The 17,000-nt window shown below is 38.6% G+C and overlaps 1 protein-coding gene across 1 annotated transcript in view; it reads right to left on the bottom strand.

Moving 5' to 3' along the window:
* Window positions 1–12,797, bottom strand: part of LOC115222484 (phosphoinositide 3-kinase regulatory subunit 4) — a 95,468-nt gene extending 82,671 nt beyond the window's left edge. The window contains exon 1 of the mRNA XM_029792714.2: window positions 12,340–12,797. The gene's annotated coding sequence lies outside the window, so the exon portion shown is untranslated. The remainder of the gene's footprint in view (window positions 1–12,339) is intronic.
* Between the last annotated feature and the right edge of the window lie 4,203 nt (window positions 12,798–17,000).

Below are 17,000 nucleotides of genomic sequence, written 5' to 3'. Positions count from 1 at the left end.
GGGATGATGTATAGGCTCAATAACTAGAGTATTTGGCTTATGATCGTAAGGTCATGAGTTTGATTCCTGAAGGCACGTTGTCCTTGAGCAAGACACTTATTTATCATACTCTAGTCTACTCAGATGGCAAAAAAGAGTTGCACCATCTGTAATTCAAAGGGCCAGCCTTGTCACGTTTTGTGTCATGCTGAATCTCTCTGTAGTTACATTCTAGTTACATTGAGAGTACACGAGTCTGTGGAGTGCTCAGCCACTTGCTCATTAATTTCATGAGCAGGTTGTTTGGATGATTAGATCAACTTGAATACTCATTGTCATAACTGATGGAGAGCCTGGCTGTATATAAATATATCTATATACATACATCTCTCTATATATATAAACGGCAAAATGTCTGCGTGTGTGTCCTTTATACAAATCCACAATTTTTCAGTTAGAGGGCTCGCACTTCCTATGGTCATTGAAAACCGTCCAAAGGTGGTCGTGCACATCTTTACATTTCCCCAGTCACCCCGCAACGCCATTAAAAAAGTAATAGAAGTGACTTTTTTGTGAATTTTCTATCCAAAACCCAATCAAAACGCCTGAAACTTGATACATCAATTGAATGTCTGCTAGCTGTATGTGATTGGTCGGAGATTTGGACAGTACTCGTGTGTATGTGCACACGCACGCAGCTGTATATGCATGCACTATACGCCGGGTCATAGTGCTAGTACATATATATATATACACACACACACATATATGTGTCTATGTATAAATGCATTATTTTAAAATGCTTCCATGCTTGCATTGGTTGCATGGTCTTTTCCAGCACTACATGGGGCACTACATGTTATCTCTTTCTTAAGGGTCAGAATGCACTACATGTCCATACCAGTAGTGGTGCCTTCTTTCTAGCACACAATAGCTGATTCTTTTTTTTTTATCTTCTAGCACATTTGCATTCCAGTGTTCATTCATGCTAACATTAACATTGAGCAGAGGCTACTCGCCTCATTTCACTCCAACTTTTATACATTCTCTGTTTTCAATGCCTTATTTTGCTAGCAACCCAGTAGTCTGCCATTCAATCAGGAAGAGAAACCGTTTGTTGTCAACAAAGGCACTAGCTCAGTACTTATCCCGCTTTATTCTTACTTTAGCTTTAAATGCTTTTGTGACATCCACTTCTATTACTGATTAGGCTACCTAGGTAAAAGAAACTCTCAACCATTTCTTGCAAGATTTTTGGACAGTTGAACTTCATGGAAATTCTTACAGCTAACTTCTGTACGTTTGCTACAGCCTGCATCTTTTGCACACCCACAATCTACATTAATTACATTATAATATAGAGTTCCTAGCTACTTCTATTTTGCACGTCAAGCATGATCCCTTCCTGTGTAGTAGCTGAATTCTGTATGCTTTCCAGTTTAATTTTCTTATCTTTGCTAGGTTGAATATCTTAAAACCACTTGATTCTAGATCCTGAGCCCACATTTGGTACTTTTCCTTCAATTCTTCAACTCATTTGACAATGAGAACTAGGTCAACATCTTATGAAAGTTTCTGTGGATAGCTAGTCTTGAACTCATTTGTTTTGGCTAGGAAAACTACAATAAACAGACGAAAGGTAAGAAGCAAACCCTGAGGAACACCTACATTCATGCTAAAATTTTCATTGAATTTATTGTTAACGAGTTTTGTCAGTGAACAGGTCACGGTCTCAAAGCGACGAAAATATTTTGACAAATTAAATTTAAATGTTGAAGTGAATCTAACGGTTTTTGAGTGTTTCTTAAATGGCTTATAAACACCTTCCACGCTGCAATTGTTTTTGTTCCAGCACACAATCTCAGATCAAGTCACTTGCTATGCAAGTACATCTCCCTAATTCTGTTGATGAAGTTACTCGTTTACACCCAATCTTCTTAAGAGAATACCAGACTAATGAACAAGGTATCATGTCAATGAATGCTAAATATAGTAGTTTGGTCTTGGCTAAGAACTTCTCCTGTAGATATCTCACAAAGAAGACATCAGTACATATCTTGGTACAAACCTAAACTGCATCTCATCTATTTAGTTGAGCTACAACTCTCCTCTGATTGGTTGTGCTATAACTTTTTCAGTCACTTTCATAACATTGTCCATCTATATGATGCCTCTGCAGTTACTCTTTCTTTTTAGAGCATCTTTGTTATTGTAACAACTAACAATAAAAGTATCGACAGTCATTGGAGTTAACACCTTTCTGTCTACTTGACTGACAGTGTGTGTGTCTCAGATATCTTACTTCTTTAGATATTTTCAACACCTCAGTAAGTCATGGTCCAACTGCTTTTTTACTTGCTTTCAATATCACTTAACCCTTTTGTTACCGGATTTATTTTGAGATGCTCTGTGTTTCAGTCAATTAATTTTAAATATAACAAAGAATTTAGTAAAATAACTTAGTTATTATTAAGCTTGTGTTAGGAACATAAATTGCGACTAAGATTAGGTGGAAGATTTTAATTCAAAACTTATGGAAACAAAGACATTTGTATTACAGAACCAGAGGCAGTTTCAGCCGGGTTGGTATCGAAAGGGTTAACAGCCCATTCAACTGCACAACTGTCAACATTGATAGTTGATCCCTCTCTTGCATCTACCAGAAGTAAATCCTTTCTCTTCTATATGTTTACTTTATTCAGTAACCATTTATGGTAGCATTTTCATATCCTTTTCATCTCAAAGCAGTGAGAGTGAATGCACCATGATCATTACATATACACTCTTTTTCAGAAACTACAACCTGATCTGCACAGACAACCTGTTTCATGATTCTATACACTTTGCACTTTTCATTTTCATGGTATAAAACATTGGCAAATATTTTTTTTTTTAATAATACCTTTGTTGTTTTTGTAAAATCTCAGAAAATAATTAAAAATTCACATTTTTTTTGTCAAATTATTTTGTTATATTTGTCTATCTATCCAACTGTAAACATTTTAAATATTTCACTAACATTTTGTTATAACTTGGCAAAAGGGTACATTTTTTTGCCAAAAATTGCTAAATTTGTTCCCACAGTCTTCTTTATCCACAACCAGAATCGTAAACTTTCTCTTGAAAATATTTCAAACTGGTCAAAGTTGAGAGTTTGACAGAGACAGATTTGGGGTTCCTGATTCCATACACTTTGCACTTTTCATTTTCATGGTATAAAACATTGGCAAACCACTTAATGTTCAGCTTCTCTCCTTGTTTCCTGATTTTCCTGTCATACAGTTATTCAGTGTTGTTGCTTGCTCACCTATGTTCCTTTCTTTCCCGGCCTAACTACACTATCATTCCATCAATATGTCACCTTGAATCTGGCTGGTACCTTGCTCCATTCACAATTCTGAAACCGTGGATTACAGAAAACTGATCCATCAGAAGTCTCAGTTGTTGTCTATGTTCGAAGACACAGTTTCTTCCCAACTCTTGTCATAGGCATTGTTAAGTATTTCTCTAAGTTTGTGTATGACTGAGAGACATTTCAGCTTCAGTACCATCTCTCATTTGCCTTGTGTCTCTGAGTCAATCCAGTGCTTACCCTCAGGTCATTAATCTATGTTGAGTGGTACATCCTCTGGGAAAGACTTTGTGCCCACAACTGGCTGTCTTTCTTTACCCCCTTATAGACTATCAAAACTATCTGTACATTATTTACATTGGACAGATATGTGTCCTCATCTTGTTTGTTGTTACCACAACATTTCGGCTGATTTACTCTCCAGCCTTCATCAGGTGTCCTGGTAGAATTTTGAACACAACCGTGGGTTCTCATTCCTAAGGTATATTTTTGCTGATATTATTATTATTATTATTATTATTATTTATTGAAAGCACTGCCTGGAATTGAACTCACAATCTTGGGGTTAATAGCCTGCACTCTAACTGAATGAATAATAATAATAATAATAATATCAGCAAAAAAAATACCTGAGGAATGAAAATCAAGGGCTAGGTTCAAAATTCTACCAGGGACACCAGATGAAGGCTGGAGAGTAAATCAGCTGAAACTTTGTGGTAGCAACAAACAAAATGAGGACACATATCTGTCCAATGTAAATAATGTACAGAATTCTTCATCTCAAAAATATATATTTCTTTACTACCCACAAGGGGCGAAACACAGAGGGTCAGACAAAGGGATTAAGTTGATTACATTGACCCCAGTGCGTAACTGGTACTTAATTTCTCAACCCCGAAAGGATGAAAGGCAAAGTCTACCTTGGCGGAATTTGAACTCGGAACGTAACGACAGACGAAATACGGCTACGCATTTCGCCCGGCATGCTAATGTTTCTGCCAGCTCGCCTTCATCTCAAAAATATAGAACAGTAAAACTATCTGGTTGGCATATTCACCTGAGTTGTAGGCGATGAGGTTCATGGATAATTTTCTAAGTTAGTCTTGCAGTTGTTACAGCATTTGAATTACAGAACAGCAAATGCCATGAAACATTTTCATCCCACATACTATAGTTGTAGCTTCTGGAGTAACCCCAACCTGCTCTTGTCTAATATGTTCATTTAGGTTATCACCAGTTGTGGCACAAGGATCACTGTTGTCTGTTAATGAGTTATGTATGCAAATATAGTCTTGAAGAAGGCCACATAGAAATGATCTCTCAGTTAACCACAACTTGTATGTTCAAGACAATCTGAAGTCTGACATACATAGAATTTGCTACTCTTTTACTCTTTTACATGTTTCAGTCATTTGACTGCGGCCATGCTGGAGCACTGCCTTTAGTCGAGCAAATCGACTCCGGGACTTATTCTTTGTAAGTCCAGTACTTATTCAATCGGTCTCTTTTGCCAAACCGCTAAGTGACGGGGGACGTAAACACACCACCATCGGTTGTCAAGCAATGCTAGGGGGACAAACACACACATGCATATATATATATACATATATACGACGGGCTTCTTTCAGTTTCCGTCTACCAAATCCACTCACAAGGCATTGGTCGGCCCGAGGCTATAGCAGAAGACACTTGCCCAAGATGCCACGCAGTGGGACTGAACCCGGAACCATGTGGTTGATAAGCAAGCTACTTACCACACAGCCACTCCTATATATTATTTGAAACTAATCCAATTCTATATTTTGTTATATATATCACACACACACATGCACATATATCGAAATGTACACGTTTGAGTATGACCATTTCCTATACTCCAAAGAGTTCCTTTGCATTATAATGAATGAAGTGTGCACATTTCGTTATCTCTCTTAGTTCTTAGGTTAGGTAACTGTTGACCTTATGTTGGGTTCATCTGTCTTTCTGACAGGTAGTTTTTGTCCTGCTGTGTTTCTAGCAACCTACTTACCAGGCAAGCCTGTTGGATGGAAGAGCCAGTTTAGTTGCTGATGATCTGACCATGCAACAGGCTCTACTGAATTACATGTTAGTAGTACCACTCATGAGCAACCTAACTTTATAAGTATATATATATATATATATATATATATATATATATATTATATATATATATATATATATATATATATATATATATATATATATATATATGTGTGTGTGTGTGTGTGTGTGTATACATATCTGTCTGTCTGTCTGTCTATATACACATATAAACACATATGTATCATCATCATCATCATCATTGTTTAGCGTCCATTTTCCATGCTGGCATGGGTTGGATGGTTTGACTGAGGTCTGGAGAGCCAGGAGGCTGCACCAGGCTCCAATGTTTCTACAGCTGGATGCCTTTCCTAACACCAACCACTCTGATAGTGTAGTGGGTGCTTTCTACGTGCTACCAGCACAAGAGCCAGTCAGGCAGACCTGGCAACGATCGCGTTTGGATGGGGCTTTTTACATGCCACCAGCACAGGAGCCAGTCAAGGGGTACTGGCATCGGCGATGTTCGGTTGGTGCTTTTTATGTGCCACCAGCACAGGAGCCAGTCAGGTGGGCTTGGCATTGACCACGTTTGGATGGTGCTTTTTACGTACCACCAGCATGGGAGCCAGTCAGAGGGCACTGGCCCCAGCTACGATATTGGTTTTACTTGACTCAACAGGTTTTCTCAAGCTTATCATATTGCCAGACACATCAGGGGTATTCTTAACAGTGCCGGACATGCATAGCTGCGATCTCACTTTAGTTACTGGGTCTTCTCAATCACAGCATATCGCTAAAGGTTCCAGTCTCCTGTTATTGCCTCTGTGAGGCCCAATGTTTGAAGGTCATACTTAACCATCTCATCCCATGTCTTTCTGGGTCCACCTCTTCCACAAGTTCCTTCTACAGTTAGGGAGTGGCACTTCCTCACACAGCTCTCTTCATTCATACATAACACATGGCCATACTAGCACAATCATCATTGTTTAATGTCCATCTTCCATGCATGCATGGGTAGGATGGTTGGTGGGAGCTGGCCAGGTAGAAAAAACTACCCTACGCTACCGTGTTTGTTTTGGCAGGTATTTTACAGCTGGATGCCCTTCCTAACACTGACCACTCCACAGAGTGGACCCAGTGCTTTTTATGTGACACTAGCATAGGCAAGGTTAGTTTTGGCATGACTTTTACAGCTGGATGTCCTTCCAAACACCAACCACATTACAGTGTGGATTGGACGCTATACATATATATATATATATATATATATATCTTGGTGTGTGTGCATGTGTGACAGTGTCTATGTTTGTGTCTGTTCATCTTGACATCACAATAGTTGTAAATATGTGTCATTGTTATAGAAGCAGTGTCACTCATATTCTGCAAAATCATGTCTGTCCATGATTATCTTACTTAGAAATGGATGAAGGTTAGTGACAGGAGGAGCATCCAGCTGTAGAAAATCTACCTCAATAAACTCCATTCAACTCATGCAAGCATGGAAAAGTGAACATTAAATGATGATGATGATGATGATGATGATGATATATATATGTGTGTGTGTTTGTACAAGTTTTTACAACTAGTTGTTCGAAGCTGGTATAGGTTGGATGAGGCGTATTGAAGCAGTACTCTAATGGCTAGATATGCTTCCTGTTGCCAATGTTTATAAAATCCCGAACAAGACATTTTTATTCTATTTGTCTGCACACATTGAAACAGAAGACATGTTGTTTACGGGAGTCATAGGACATAAACTTAACATTGCCATCACACCCCCACCCCAAATGTCATGTGTTCGTTAGAACAGAAGAAAACATGAACAATTCTTTTCAAACATACCTGCATCTTCTAGTCATTAGCAACATTCAGAAATCTGACCCTTTGCTCACCTTATCTACGCTGCTACACTATTCTTCTTCATTCATTCATCATCATCGTTTAACGTCCGCTTTCCATGCTAGCATGGGTTGGACGGTTTGACTGAGGGCTGGTGAACCAGATGGCTGCACCAGGCTCCAGTCTTGATCTGGCAGAGTTTCTACAGCTGGATGCCCTTTCTAACGCCCCCTCCTAATCAAAAACAACAGGGCACAATTTGACGGCTGATTGTCACTGCAATGACATCAGCAAGGATATTCCTTCTTTGCTTGGTTATGCAGCCAGGCATACTCTGCAAGCATTGACTTGCATATGGCCAGAATGTGCTTCAATGATGCTAGCTTCAGCTCCGATGTCAATCAGCAGTGTTACTCCAGACACACCATCCATTAGTTGCTGGGAGAGAAAACTTGCGGCCTGTCTACCATCTCCATTTTCCATATATTTCATGGTAGCTCCCTTAGCTCAGCTGTTCTCCATGAAGCCCATGTTCATTGGTTCCCCAATTGCACTGCTTTAATTGCAGGCTCTTCCTATACATCATCATCATTTAGCATCCGCTTTCCATGCTAGCATGGGTTGGATGGTTCAACTGGGGTCTGGGAAGCCAGAAGGCTGCACCAGGCCCAGTTTAATCTGGCAGAGTTTCTACGGCTGGATGCCCTTCCTAACGCCAACCACTCCGTGAGTGTAGTGGGTGCTTTTTACGTGCCACCGGCACAGCTGCCAGACGGGGCTGGCAAACGGCCACGGTCGGATGGTGCCTTTTACATGCCACCGGCACGGGGGCCAGGCGAGACTGGTAACGGCTACGATCGGATTGTGTGATTTTTACGTGCCACCGGCACGGAGGCCCGTCGCTGCCTGTCTAGGTTTTTCACTTCCTTTATTTCCAGGGCCATCTCTTAACTTGTCAAGATTTCTCATGTTCTATTTCTTTCGGTCAACACTCATGGCTGCGATGCACAAACAACTGAGTTCACTAAATCCTGGTAGCATCACACGGTAATGGGCTTTTACTACGTCACCAGTGATGTTAAAGGCAACAGTAACACTATAAAGTCCCATTCCTGTAAAACACTGTAGGAAGGCAAGCCCTCTCATAGGAAGTTACTAGCGCATTTTCTCATTTTTTCCACTGTTGTTAATAGCATTTAATGCACTTCAAGTGGTCATAAGAGCCTCAACAAAAGGCTATGTTGACAACACCACACCTTGAATTTTCCCGCCAGACCACAATTATAAATAGCAGTTAGTTCCTGTTATATCAAAGCCTCAACCTCAATACTTCTCCAAGTATCATTTAAGGATACTGCCAAGCTTCTTAATTGTCTGTTCCCCAGTTGGTGGAACTTATTTTCATAATATGTTCCTAAGATTTGCTGTGATGGGTAAATGAAAACAGAGCTTTTCAACAGATATTTGATTGAGAACTGTCAAACTTCATAAGCTGAAATGGAGTTTTTGAGGAATGACTGCTGAAAGTGGACACCTAATGACCGCTACTCAACATTCTGTAGACACCTCTAAAAAAATTGGTGGCTATTTGCCAATCCTCAATCATGGCAGCTGTGTAAAACAACATGAATATTCAACAAAGGAAATCTAGGAAAAAGAGTGAATTGTATCATTATATAGATAAGAAATTCTTGATAATATGATACTGTTCATCATTTAAAATCTGTTGTCCATGCTGGCATGGATTGGGACAATGTGAATAGAACTGGAAAGCTGGGGGTGGAGAGCTGCACCAGACTCCAGTCTGAGTTGGCATGATTTCTACAGCCAGATGCTCTTCCTAATGCCAACCACTTTGCAGAGTGTACAGGGTGCTTTTGCATGGCACCACATGGGTGCGTTTATGTGACACTACACCACACGTGTGCTTTTATGTGGCACTGCACAACTGCTTTCATGTAGCACATTGCAGGTACTTTTACATGGCCCCACATGAATGCTTTTATGTTTTATCACACAAGTGCTTTTATGTGGTACCTCATGGGGCACTTTTACATGGCACCACCATGAGCACTTTACACAACCAGAAAGATCAGTCTTAACACTTAGGTTGCAGGGTATGGGTCTTCTTGAGTATAGCAATGCACCAGGTATCTCGGTCCTTTGTCATCTCACCTGAAAGGTTCAGCTTCCTGAGGTTGTCTCCAGTACTTCATCCTATGTCTTCTTGGGTCTCTCACTTCCATGTGTTCCATCCACTTTGAGAGATTGGCTCTTCTTTACGAAACTGTCGGCATCCATCAACATCACATGACCAAACCAGTGCCATCTCCTCATCAAATTTATATATTCAATGCTTCATAGAAGTGACTCAATTTTGAGAAATTTCAAGTATTTAGCCAAATTCAGTGCCATATGCTATATTCTTTGATGCACATATTCCATTTTAGAGAAACAGGATTATTTCTTTGAAAGTTCTTAAATAAAGTGTTATTTGTTTTGGTAGCATTAATTGTATTAACTACATTTGGTTCATTGATAATATTTGCATTGAAAATCATTTAAAAGATAACTGCCCAACCACCTATTCACAAATATAATTTGAATCATGATCTAATAATTGGAAAGCATTAATGGTTCCAGGTAAGTGTCTTCTACTATAGCCTCGAGCTGACCAAAGCCTTGTGAGTGGATTTGGTAGATGGAAACTGAAAGAAGCCCCAAGTATATATATATATATATGCTTGTGTGTCTGTGTCCCCACCCACCATTGCTTGACAACCGATGCTGGTGTGTTTATGTCCCCATAACCTAGCGGTTCAGCAAAAAACACCAATAGAATAAATACTAGGCTTACAAAAAATAAATCCTGGGGTTGATTTGTTCAACTAAAGGCGGTGCTCCAGCATGGCTGCAGTCAAATGACTGAAACAAAGGAGTAAAAGAGAGTCCCATTCTTCTATAAACTAATAGCTGCATACATGATATTCCATTAGGGTTTCTAGAATGTAAGAAACCAAACTACATTCATCAGCATACTATAGCTGAATGAGTTGTTCAAATCTGATCTTGGTGGTGACCTGCAACCTTGATTTTGTTAATAGCGGCTCCTGCCTCCTTTCTCAGCCTTCTGCATAACAGTGCAGTCACACAGATGAACTGGCACTTGTGCCTGTGCTAGTAGGGTGCTAAGAGCACCATCTGAGTGTGATCGTTGCCGGAGCAGCCAACTGGCTTCCGTACCTGTGGCACGTAAAAGGGCACCATTCGAGCGTGATCGCTACCAGCGTCGCTTCACTGGCACCTGTGCTGGTGGCACGTGTAAAAAGATTTGAGCAAGGTCATTGCCAGTACTGCCTGACTGGCCCCCATGCCAGTGGCATGTAAAAAGCACCCACTACACTCTCGGAGTGGTTGGCGTTAGGAAGGGCATCCAGCTGTAGAAACTCTGCCAGATCAAGATTGGAGCCAGGTGCAGCCATCTGGTTCGCCAGCTCTGTCAAAATCTTCCAACCCATGCAAGCATGGAAAGCGGACGTTAAACGATGATGATGAATACAAGAGCCAGCATGCAGTCTTGCCCAACTCTTTATTTTTTCTTTATATATACCAAGGGACTCAGATGTCTGCCTTCCAACAACTTTTTTTATGTCATTTATGCAAGCAATACATATTTATTTTTCATGCGTGTATGGGTAACAGTATATGAACCAATCTGCCTCAATCTAACTATGGCATGAATCTGGATTCTGAGAGAATATGAAACAGATGATCATGATATCAGGGTGGGGGGAAAACCCCGCAAGATCTTAAACTTTAAAGGGTGGATGGATATGACAAAAAATGTCTTTTTCAAAAAAAATAAGTCGCTTCTGTAAAACCTTGCAGCCCTGCTAGTGGCTAGTTAGAATATACTCCAAAACACCATCAAGAAGAGGCCCAGTCCTTGGGCTTCTGATTATCGAGCTTCCAAACATGATCCCTTCACCGTTTTTTTTCTGCAACTGTTTACTTAATTTATGAGGTACATTAAGTCTATCGATATCAGCTATCTTGGAGGGGCCCCACGAAAACCATAAGCACAAATTTCCACCAGATCGATAATAAATCAAAAAGATAAAAACTATATACATATTTTTGACCACTGAGGTATCCAAGAAGTTCTGATTCTTGCAGCTTATTGAACTAATGTTTGGTTAAGAAGTGAAACTAGGAAGATGTAATAGTTTAATCTACTAAATGTATTGAGTTATCAGTAAAACTTTGTTGTTGTTTGTAACTTTATAATTTACGAACCCAAACGTCAACACTTCAGTGTATGTGAAATTAAATGTTAATGTAATTTACTCTTTCTCTCCCCACCTCTCTCTCACACACACAAATCTGGAAAGTCCTCAAGCAAGTACCCAAGTATTTCGACCATACAAACTGGCAAAAGGACTTTGAAGTTCTGTGTACTCAACGAACAAGTGATATGTATACACACATTAATACGTGTAACAACAGAGTAGTAATATAACAGAAACAAAACACAAAAACATAAACACAAAATTGCAATAACTGATATTATAAACATTAGATCTTAATAATAATAATAATCATACACCCATATTTAGATCCAACGAGAATGCCTGTACGTAGTCACTGAAATGCTAGAAATAACGGCCAAAGTTTCCATCAAATTGCATTTCACTGTCTTAAAAAAAAAACCCAGACATAAATGGATAATGTAGTCTTAGATACACACTGAATATGGTCACGTTGCAACAACTTTAGGCCTGTTGGATCAGCAGTGAGTGAGTGAGCTGGTGTTAAACAACAATAATTATAACAGTAATCAACAATTATGACAATCATTAGCGATTCATTAGTTATGATAATTAAGAATAACGACAAATAAGAAAAATTCAAATAAAGTAAATTCTTATAATATTTCAGTTAAATATAAAAAATATAAATACTAGTAATTATATACATATACGTACATACACACACATACATATATGTATGTATATGTATGTATGTGTGTGTATATATATATATATATATATATATATATAAACATTAATTTATTGCAAAAATAATGTAAAACGAGTGGTACTTACTGAAAATTTTGGGGCTCTGTACAAAGGTCAAGAAACATGGGCGTATCACAAGAAAGCTTCAAAAATTAATTTACTACATAACAATCAGCGTATGAGATAATAAACTATAAAAAATGAGTGTACTAGAACGATCGTCACCAAAAGGACTCGATAGTAACGTCTTGATATTATTTATTGTTGTTCGACAATGTTGTAGTGTGAGATGAAACGATGATATAGCTTAACAAACAACAAATTTATTGACCAGGAGAATGATTGAATGAAGACGGTGCAATGTAGTTGTTAGTCCGGATAGAAGAGTTGTCGTCGAATGTAAATTAACTCCCTTGGTTTAATTATCTATTGGTCGATCTAGCAAAATCATTAGCGCGGCGGACAAAAATCTTAGCTGCATTCCATCTGGCTCATTGTTCTGAATTCAAATTCCGCCGAGGTCGACTTTGTCTTTCATCAGTTGAACAGTGAGGTCGATATAATCGTCTAGCCCCCTTCCTCCCTAAATTTCAGGCTTTGTGGCTATAACAGAAAGAATTATTATTATTATTATTATTCTTTTTGTATTTAGATATACACGCGAAATTCTTTAAATTAAATCATGTTTTGAATTAGCTGTTGTTTCATTTTTTTGGGAAAATAGCTCTCAAAATACAACCTAAACATTATAATTAGTTCGTTCTTGTGCTACATCCTTCTTAGAGAGGATACTATTTTACACACGACACCGTCATACTGGCCAGGAAGAGCATAAGAATGTACAGGAGATTTAGCTGAAGTGATTATATGTGTGTGTGTATATATATATATATATATATATATATATATATATATATATAATTCCTTCGAAATGAACACATGCAACAGTTATAATATTTATAATTTAATAATTACCATGCTTATATTGTATTTTAATAGTAGCAATTGATAATGATAGCCGAGCATTCTAATCTAGCATATATACTTTTCACAACTGACTCATGGCTAATGTTTAAAACCACTTCTTTTATACTTAATTCTATTTATTAGCAATGTGAAAATTGTGGATTGGCTGTCTCTCCACACGTCCAAGTTTATAAATTTTAATTGTTAAGATTATTTTGGTCGAGCTGATTTAATTTTAGATGTACTTGTTTCTGGCTGAAGTGAGCTGAGATCATGTTTTGAAACTGAATCAATTACATTCTGGCTGAGTCATATATTTACAGACAGACATAAATGTGTAGTTAAGAAGTTCGTCGTTTCGGGTTCGATCTCATTGCGCATGTATCTTCTACCACATCCTCAGCATGTGATAGAATTTGGTAGATGGAAACCTCATCTTTGTGGTGTGTACCCCTCTATGTTTATGTAGAGTTCTTTACAGGGGCGTTAAGTAAATTGTATGAAATCGTTGGAAAACGGTTGTAAATATTAAAATTAATGTATGTTACAAGCGGTCTTTTATAGTTTTTAAATTTTCAGCTACTTTGAGTTTTGATAAACTTTATTCATTCATAAAAGGTGTCCCCTTCACCTCCGATTTTTAAACTTTAAAATTAGGAGTGTGTATTATACTCGTGAAATACCTTGCTGCAAAAGTAATTGCGTTTATTTTTCCATATGTATTAAAGACTACTATTATTTTAACACCAGTCTGTTGTACATATCTTTCTTTTTACTCTCTTTTACTTGTTTCAGTCATTTGACTGTTGTCATGCCGGAGCACCGCCTTTAGTCGAGCAAATCGACCCAAGGACTTATTCTTTGTAAGCCTAGTACTTATTCTATCACACTCTTTTGTCGAACTGTCAAGTTACGGGGACATAAACACACCAGCATCGGTTGTCAAGCGATGTTGGGGGGGACAAACATAGACACACAAACATACACACACGCACACATATATACATATATACGATGGGCATCTTTCAGTTTCCGTCTGTCAGATCCACTCACATGGCTTTGGTCGGCCCGAGGCTATAGGTGAAGACACTTGCCCAAGGTGTCACACAGTGGGACTGAACCCAGATCCATGTGGTTGGTAAGCAAGCTACTTACCACACAGCCACTCAAAATATATTTTCCCGACATTTTCTTTTGGTGGTACACCTTGCATATAAGGGTATATTATACTTGAACATAGCATGTTAATTTATTCAAGTATACTTACAAATGTGTTTGCATCAGTTGCTACCACAGTAAGTCACGAACGTGGAGGTCGATAATAACATTATTTAACTTGCTTATTATTACATTTTAATACCATCTAACACTTACATGTCCAATACTATAATATTGTAAATTATTCTAATATTTATTCTGTTTCCCTCTATTGCATGTACAAACATGTGTGGCTTATAACATGGCTCTATATCTAAGTTTTATTGTAAGGAGAGAAGACACTACCATTTTTAAACAGAATCCTATTTGGATCTTCCTGCAATGTGCTGTAAATACAGCTCTTGTATAGGTCAAATATGTCCCAAACATATTTGACCTGTTATCTATACCGTTTATATTTGTGGATGGTGTCCTTATTGATTGTCGCCTTTTACTATGTTTTGGCCATGTATACTCCAGCCTTCATCAGGTGTTTTGTGATTCATCTTAGCGCCTTGCCTGGGATTGAACTCAGATCCTTTAGGTAACTACATTGCATCATCCAATGCCTTTATCCACTATGCTATGCCAACATTGCATATAAATCAATTCATGTTTGATACTAATCTCCTATAAGGAAGTGAGGTTTCCAGGGTCATTACAGAGTTGTCTCTCTTGTGATATACAAGGCTGATGATGGCCAAGTAGTTAGAAATGCATTCACTGTTCTGCAAAAGGGCATCTTGAAATGATTTAGTGTTTTAAATCTGGTGGTCAATGTGGAAACTAAGGATAGATGAGTGGTTAGTGAGAGTTGTACAAGTCATGTACAGGGATGCTGTCAGTAAGGTGAGGGTTGGCAATGAGTATAGTGAAGAATTCTGGGTAGGGGTCCACCAAGCTTCAGTCCTCAGACCCCTCTTATTCATCATAGTCCTCCAAGCAATAACAAAGGAATTCAAGACAGGATGCTCCGGGAACTCCTCTATGCTGATGACCTTGCTCTAATAACTGGTCAAATATCAGAACTAGAGGAGAAGTTTCAGGTGTGGAAGCAAGGTATAGAATCGAAGAGCCTTAGAGTCAATCTACAAAAACCAGTCTTAGTAAGTAGGAAGGCAGACGAATCACAAATCCCTTCAGATAGATGGCCCTGATCGATCTGTAGAAAAGGCATAGGTAGAAAATTCATAAGATGTGTAAGCTATGGACACATAAGAGATGCAGCAATATCAAAGGAAGACTAACTGGGAAGTTAGTTTTTATGTGTGGCAAATGCACAGGGGCAATAAACACTGAAAATGTGTAGAAAACAGCTTCAGTCACATGTCAGGAGGAAAATTTGGAAGTGGTTGATAGCTTCTGTTACCTAGGTGACCAAGTCAGTGACTGAGGCAGATGCTCTGAGAGTGTAGTTGCTAGAATAAGAATAGCCTAGGCAAAGTTCAGAGAGCTCCTACCTCTGCTGGTAACAAAGGATCTCGCACTCAGAGTGAAAGGGAGACGGTATGACACATATGTGCAAACAGCTATGTTACACGGCTGTGAAACATGGGCCGCGGACATGTTTAAGCTTGCAAGAAATGAAGCTAGTGTTCTCCAATGGGTGTGAAATGTCAGTGTGCATACACAATAGAATGTAAGCACTCTGAGAGAAAAGTTGGACATAGGAAACATGGTCGATGCTAGTACCGCCTGACTAGCCCTTGTGCCAGTGACATTAAAAAGTACCCACTACACTCTTGGAGTGGTTGGCATTAGGAAGGGCATTCAGCTGTAGAAACACTGCCAGATCAGACTGGAGCCTGGTGCAGCCTTCTAGTTTACCAGTCCTCAATCAAACCATCCAGCTTATGCCAGTATGGAAAGCGGATGTTAAACAATGATGATGAAGATGATTACCTTAAGCAAGAATTCTTCACAATGGCAAACACCTGTGAAAATGGCCTTTGCACGGGTCAAATATACCCCAAATGTATTTAAACTCATAATAATGTTTATAAAATAAATCAATGTAAAATTCCTTTAGATGGAAACCATATATATCCCATCATCTGGCTGAAGAAAAAGAAGTGATGTTATGTACTCAATGGCAATGCATTGTGATTGGTTATAGATTAAAAAGAAAGCCTTGTTTAAACCAAACCTCTTTTATAATTTGAATCAAAAATTGTGAAGCACAGCTGGCAGTGCTCAACAAAATAAACCGTGAAACATGATAGTTGTAAACATGGGAGAATTTCTAAAATAAACAAAATTTTAGCTAAATGCCTAAACAGATAGCAAATACTAGCAATTTCTACATAATGCAACAAGCTTGTCTTTATGTCCCATTACTTGGCATTTCAGCAAATAGAGATCAATAAAGTAAATAAATACTTATTTCTTTACTACCCATAAGGGGGCTAAACACAGAGGAGACAAACAAGGACAGACAAACAGATTAAGTTGATTATATTGACCACAATACGTAACTGGTACTTATTTAATCGACCCCGAAAGAATGAAAGGCAAAGTCGACCTCAGTGGAATTTGAACTCAGAACGTAATGGCAGACGAAATACCACTAAGTATTTCATCTGGCG

The sequence above is a fragment of the Octopus sinensis genome, linkage group LG20, assembly GCF_006345805.1.
Source record: "Octopus sinensis linkage group LG20, ASM634580v1, whole genome shotgun sequence".
Classification (NCBI taxonomy): domain Eukaryota; kingdom Metazoa; phylum Mollusca; class Cephalopoda; order Octopoda; family Octopodidae; genus Octopus; species Octopus sinensis.
Note: the sequence above shows the minus strand (reverse complement) of the source record. Positions and strands in the feature narration are given on the sequence as shown.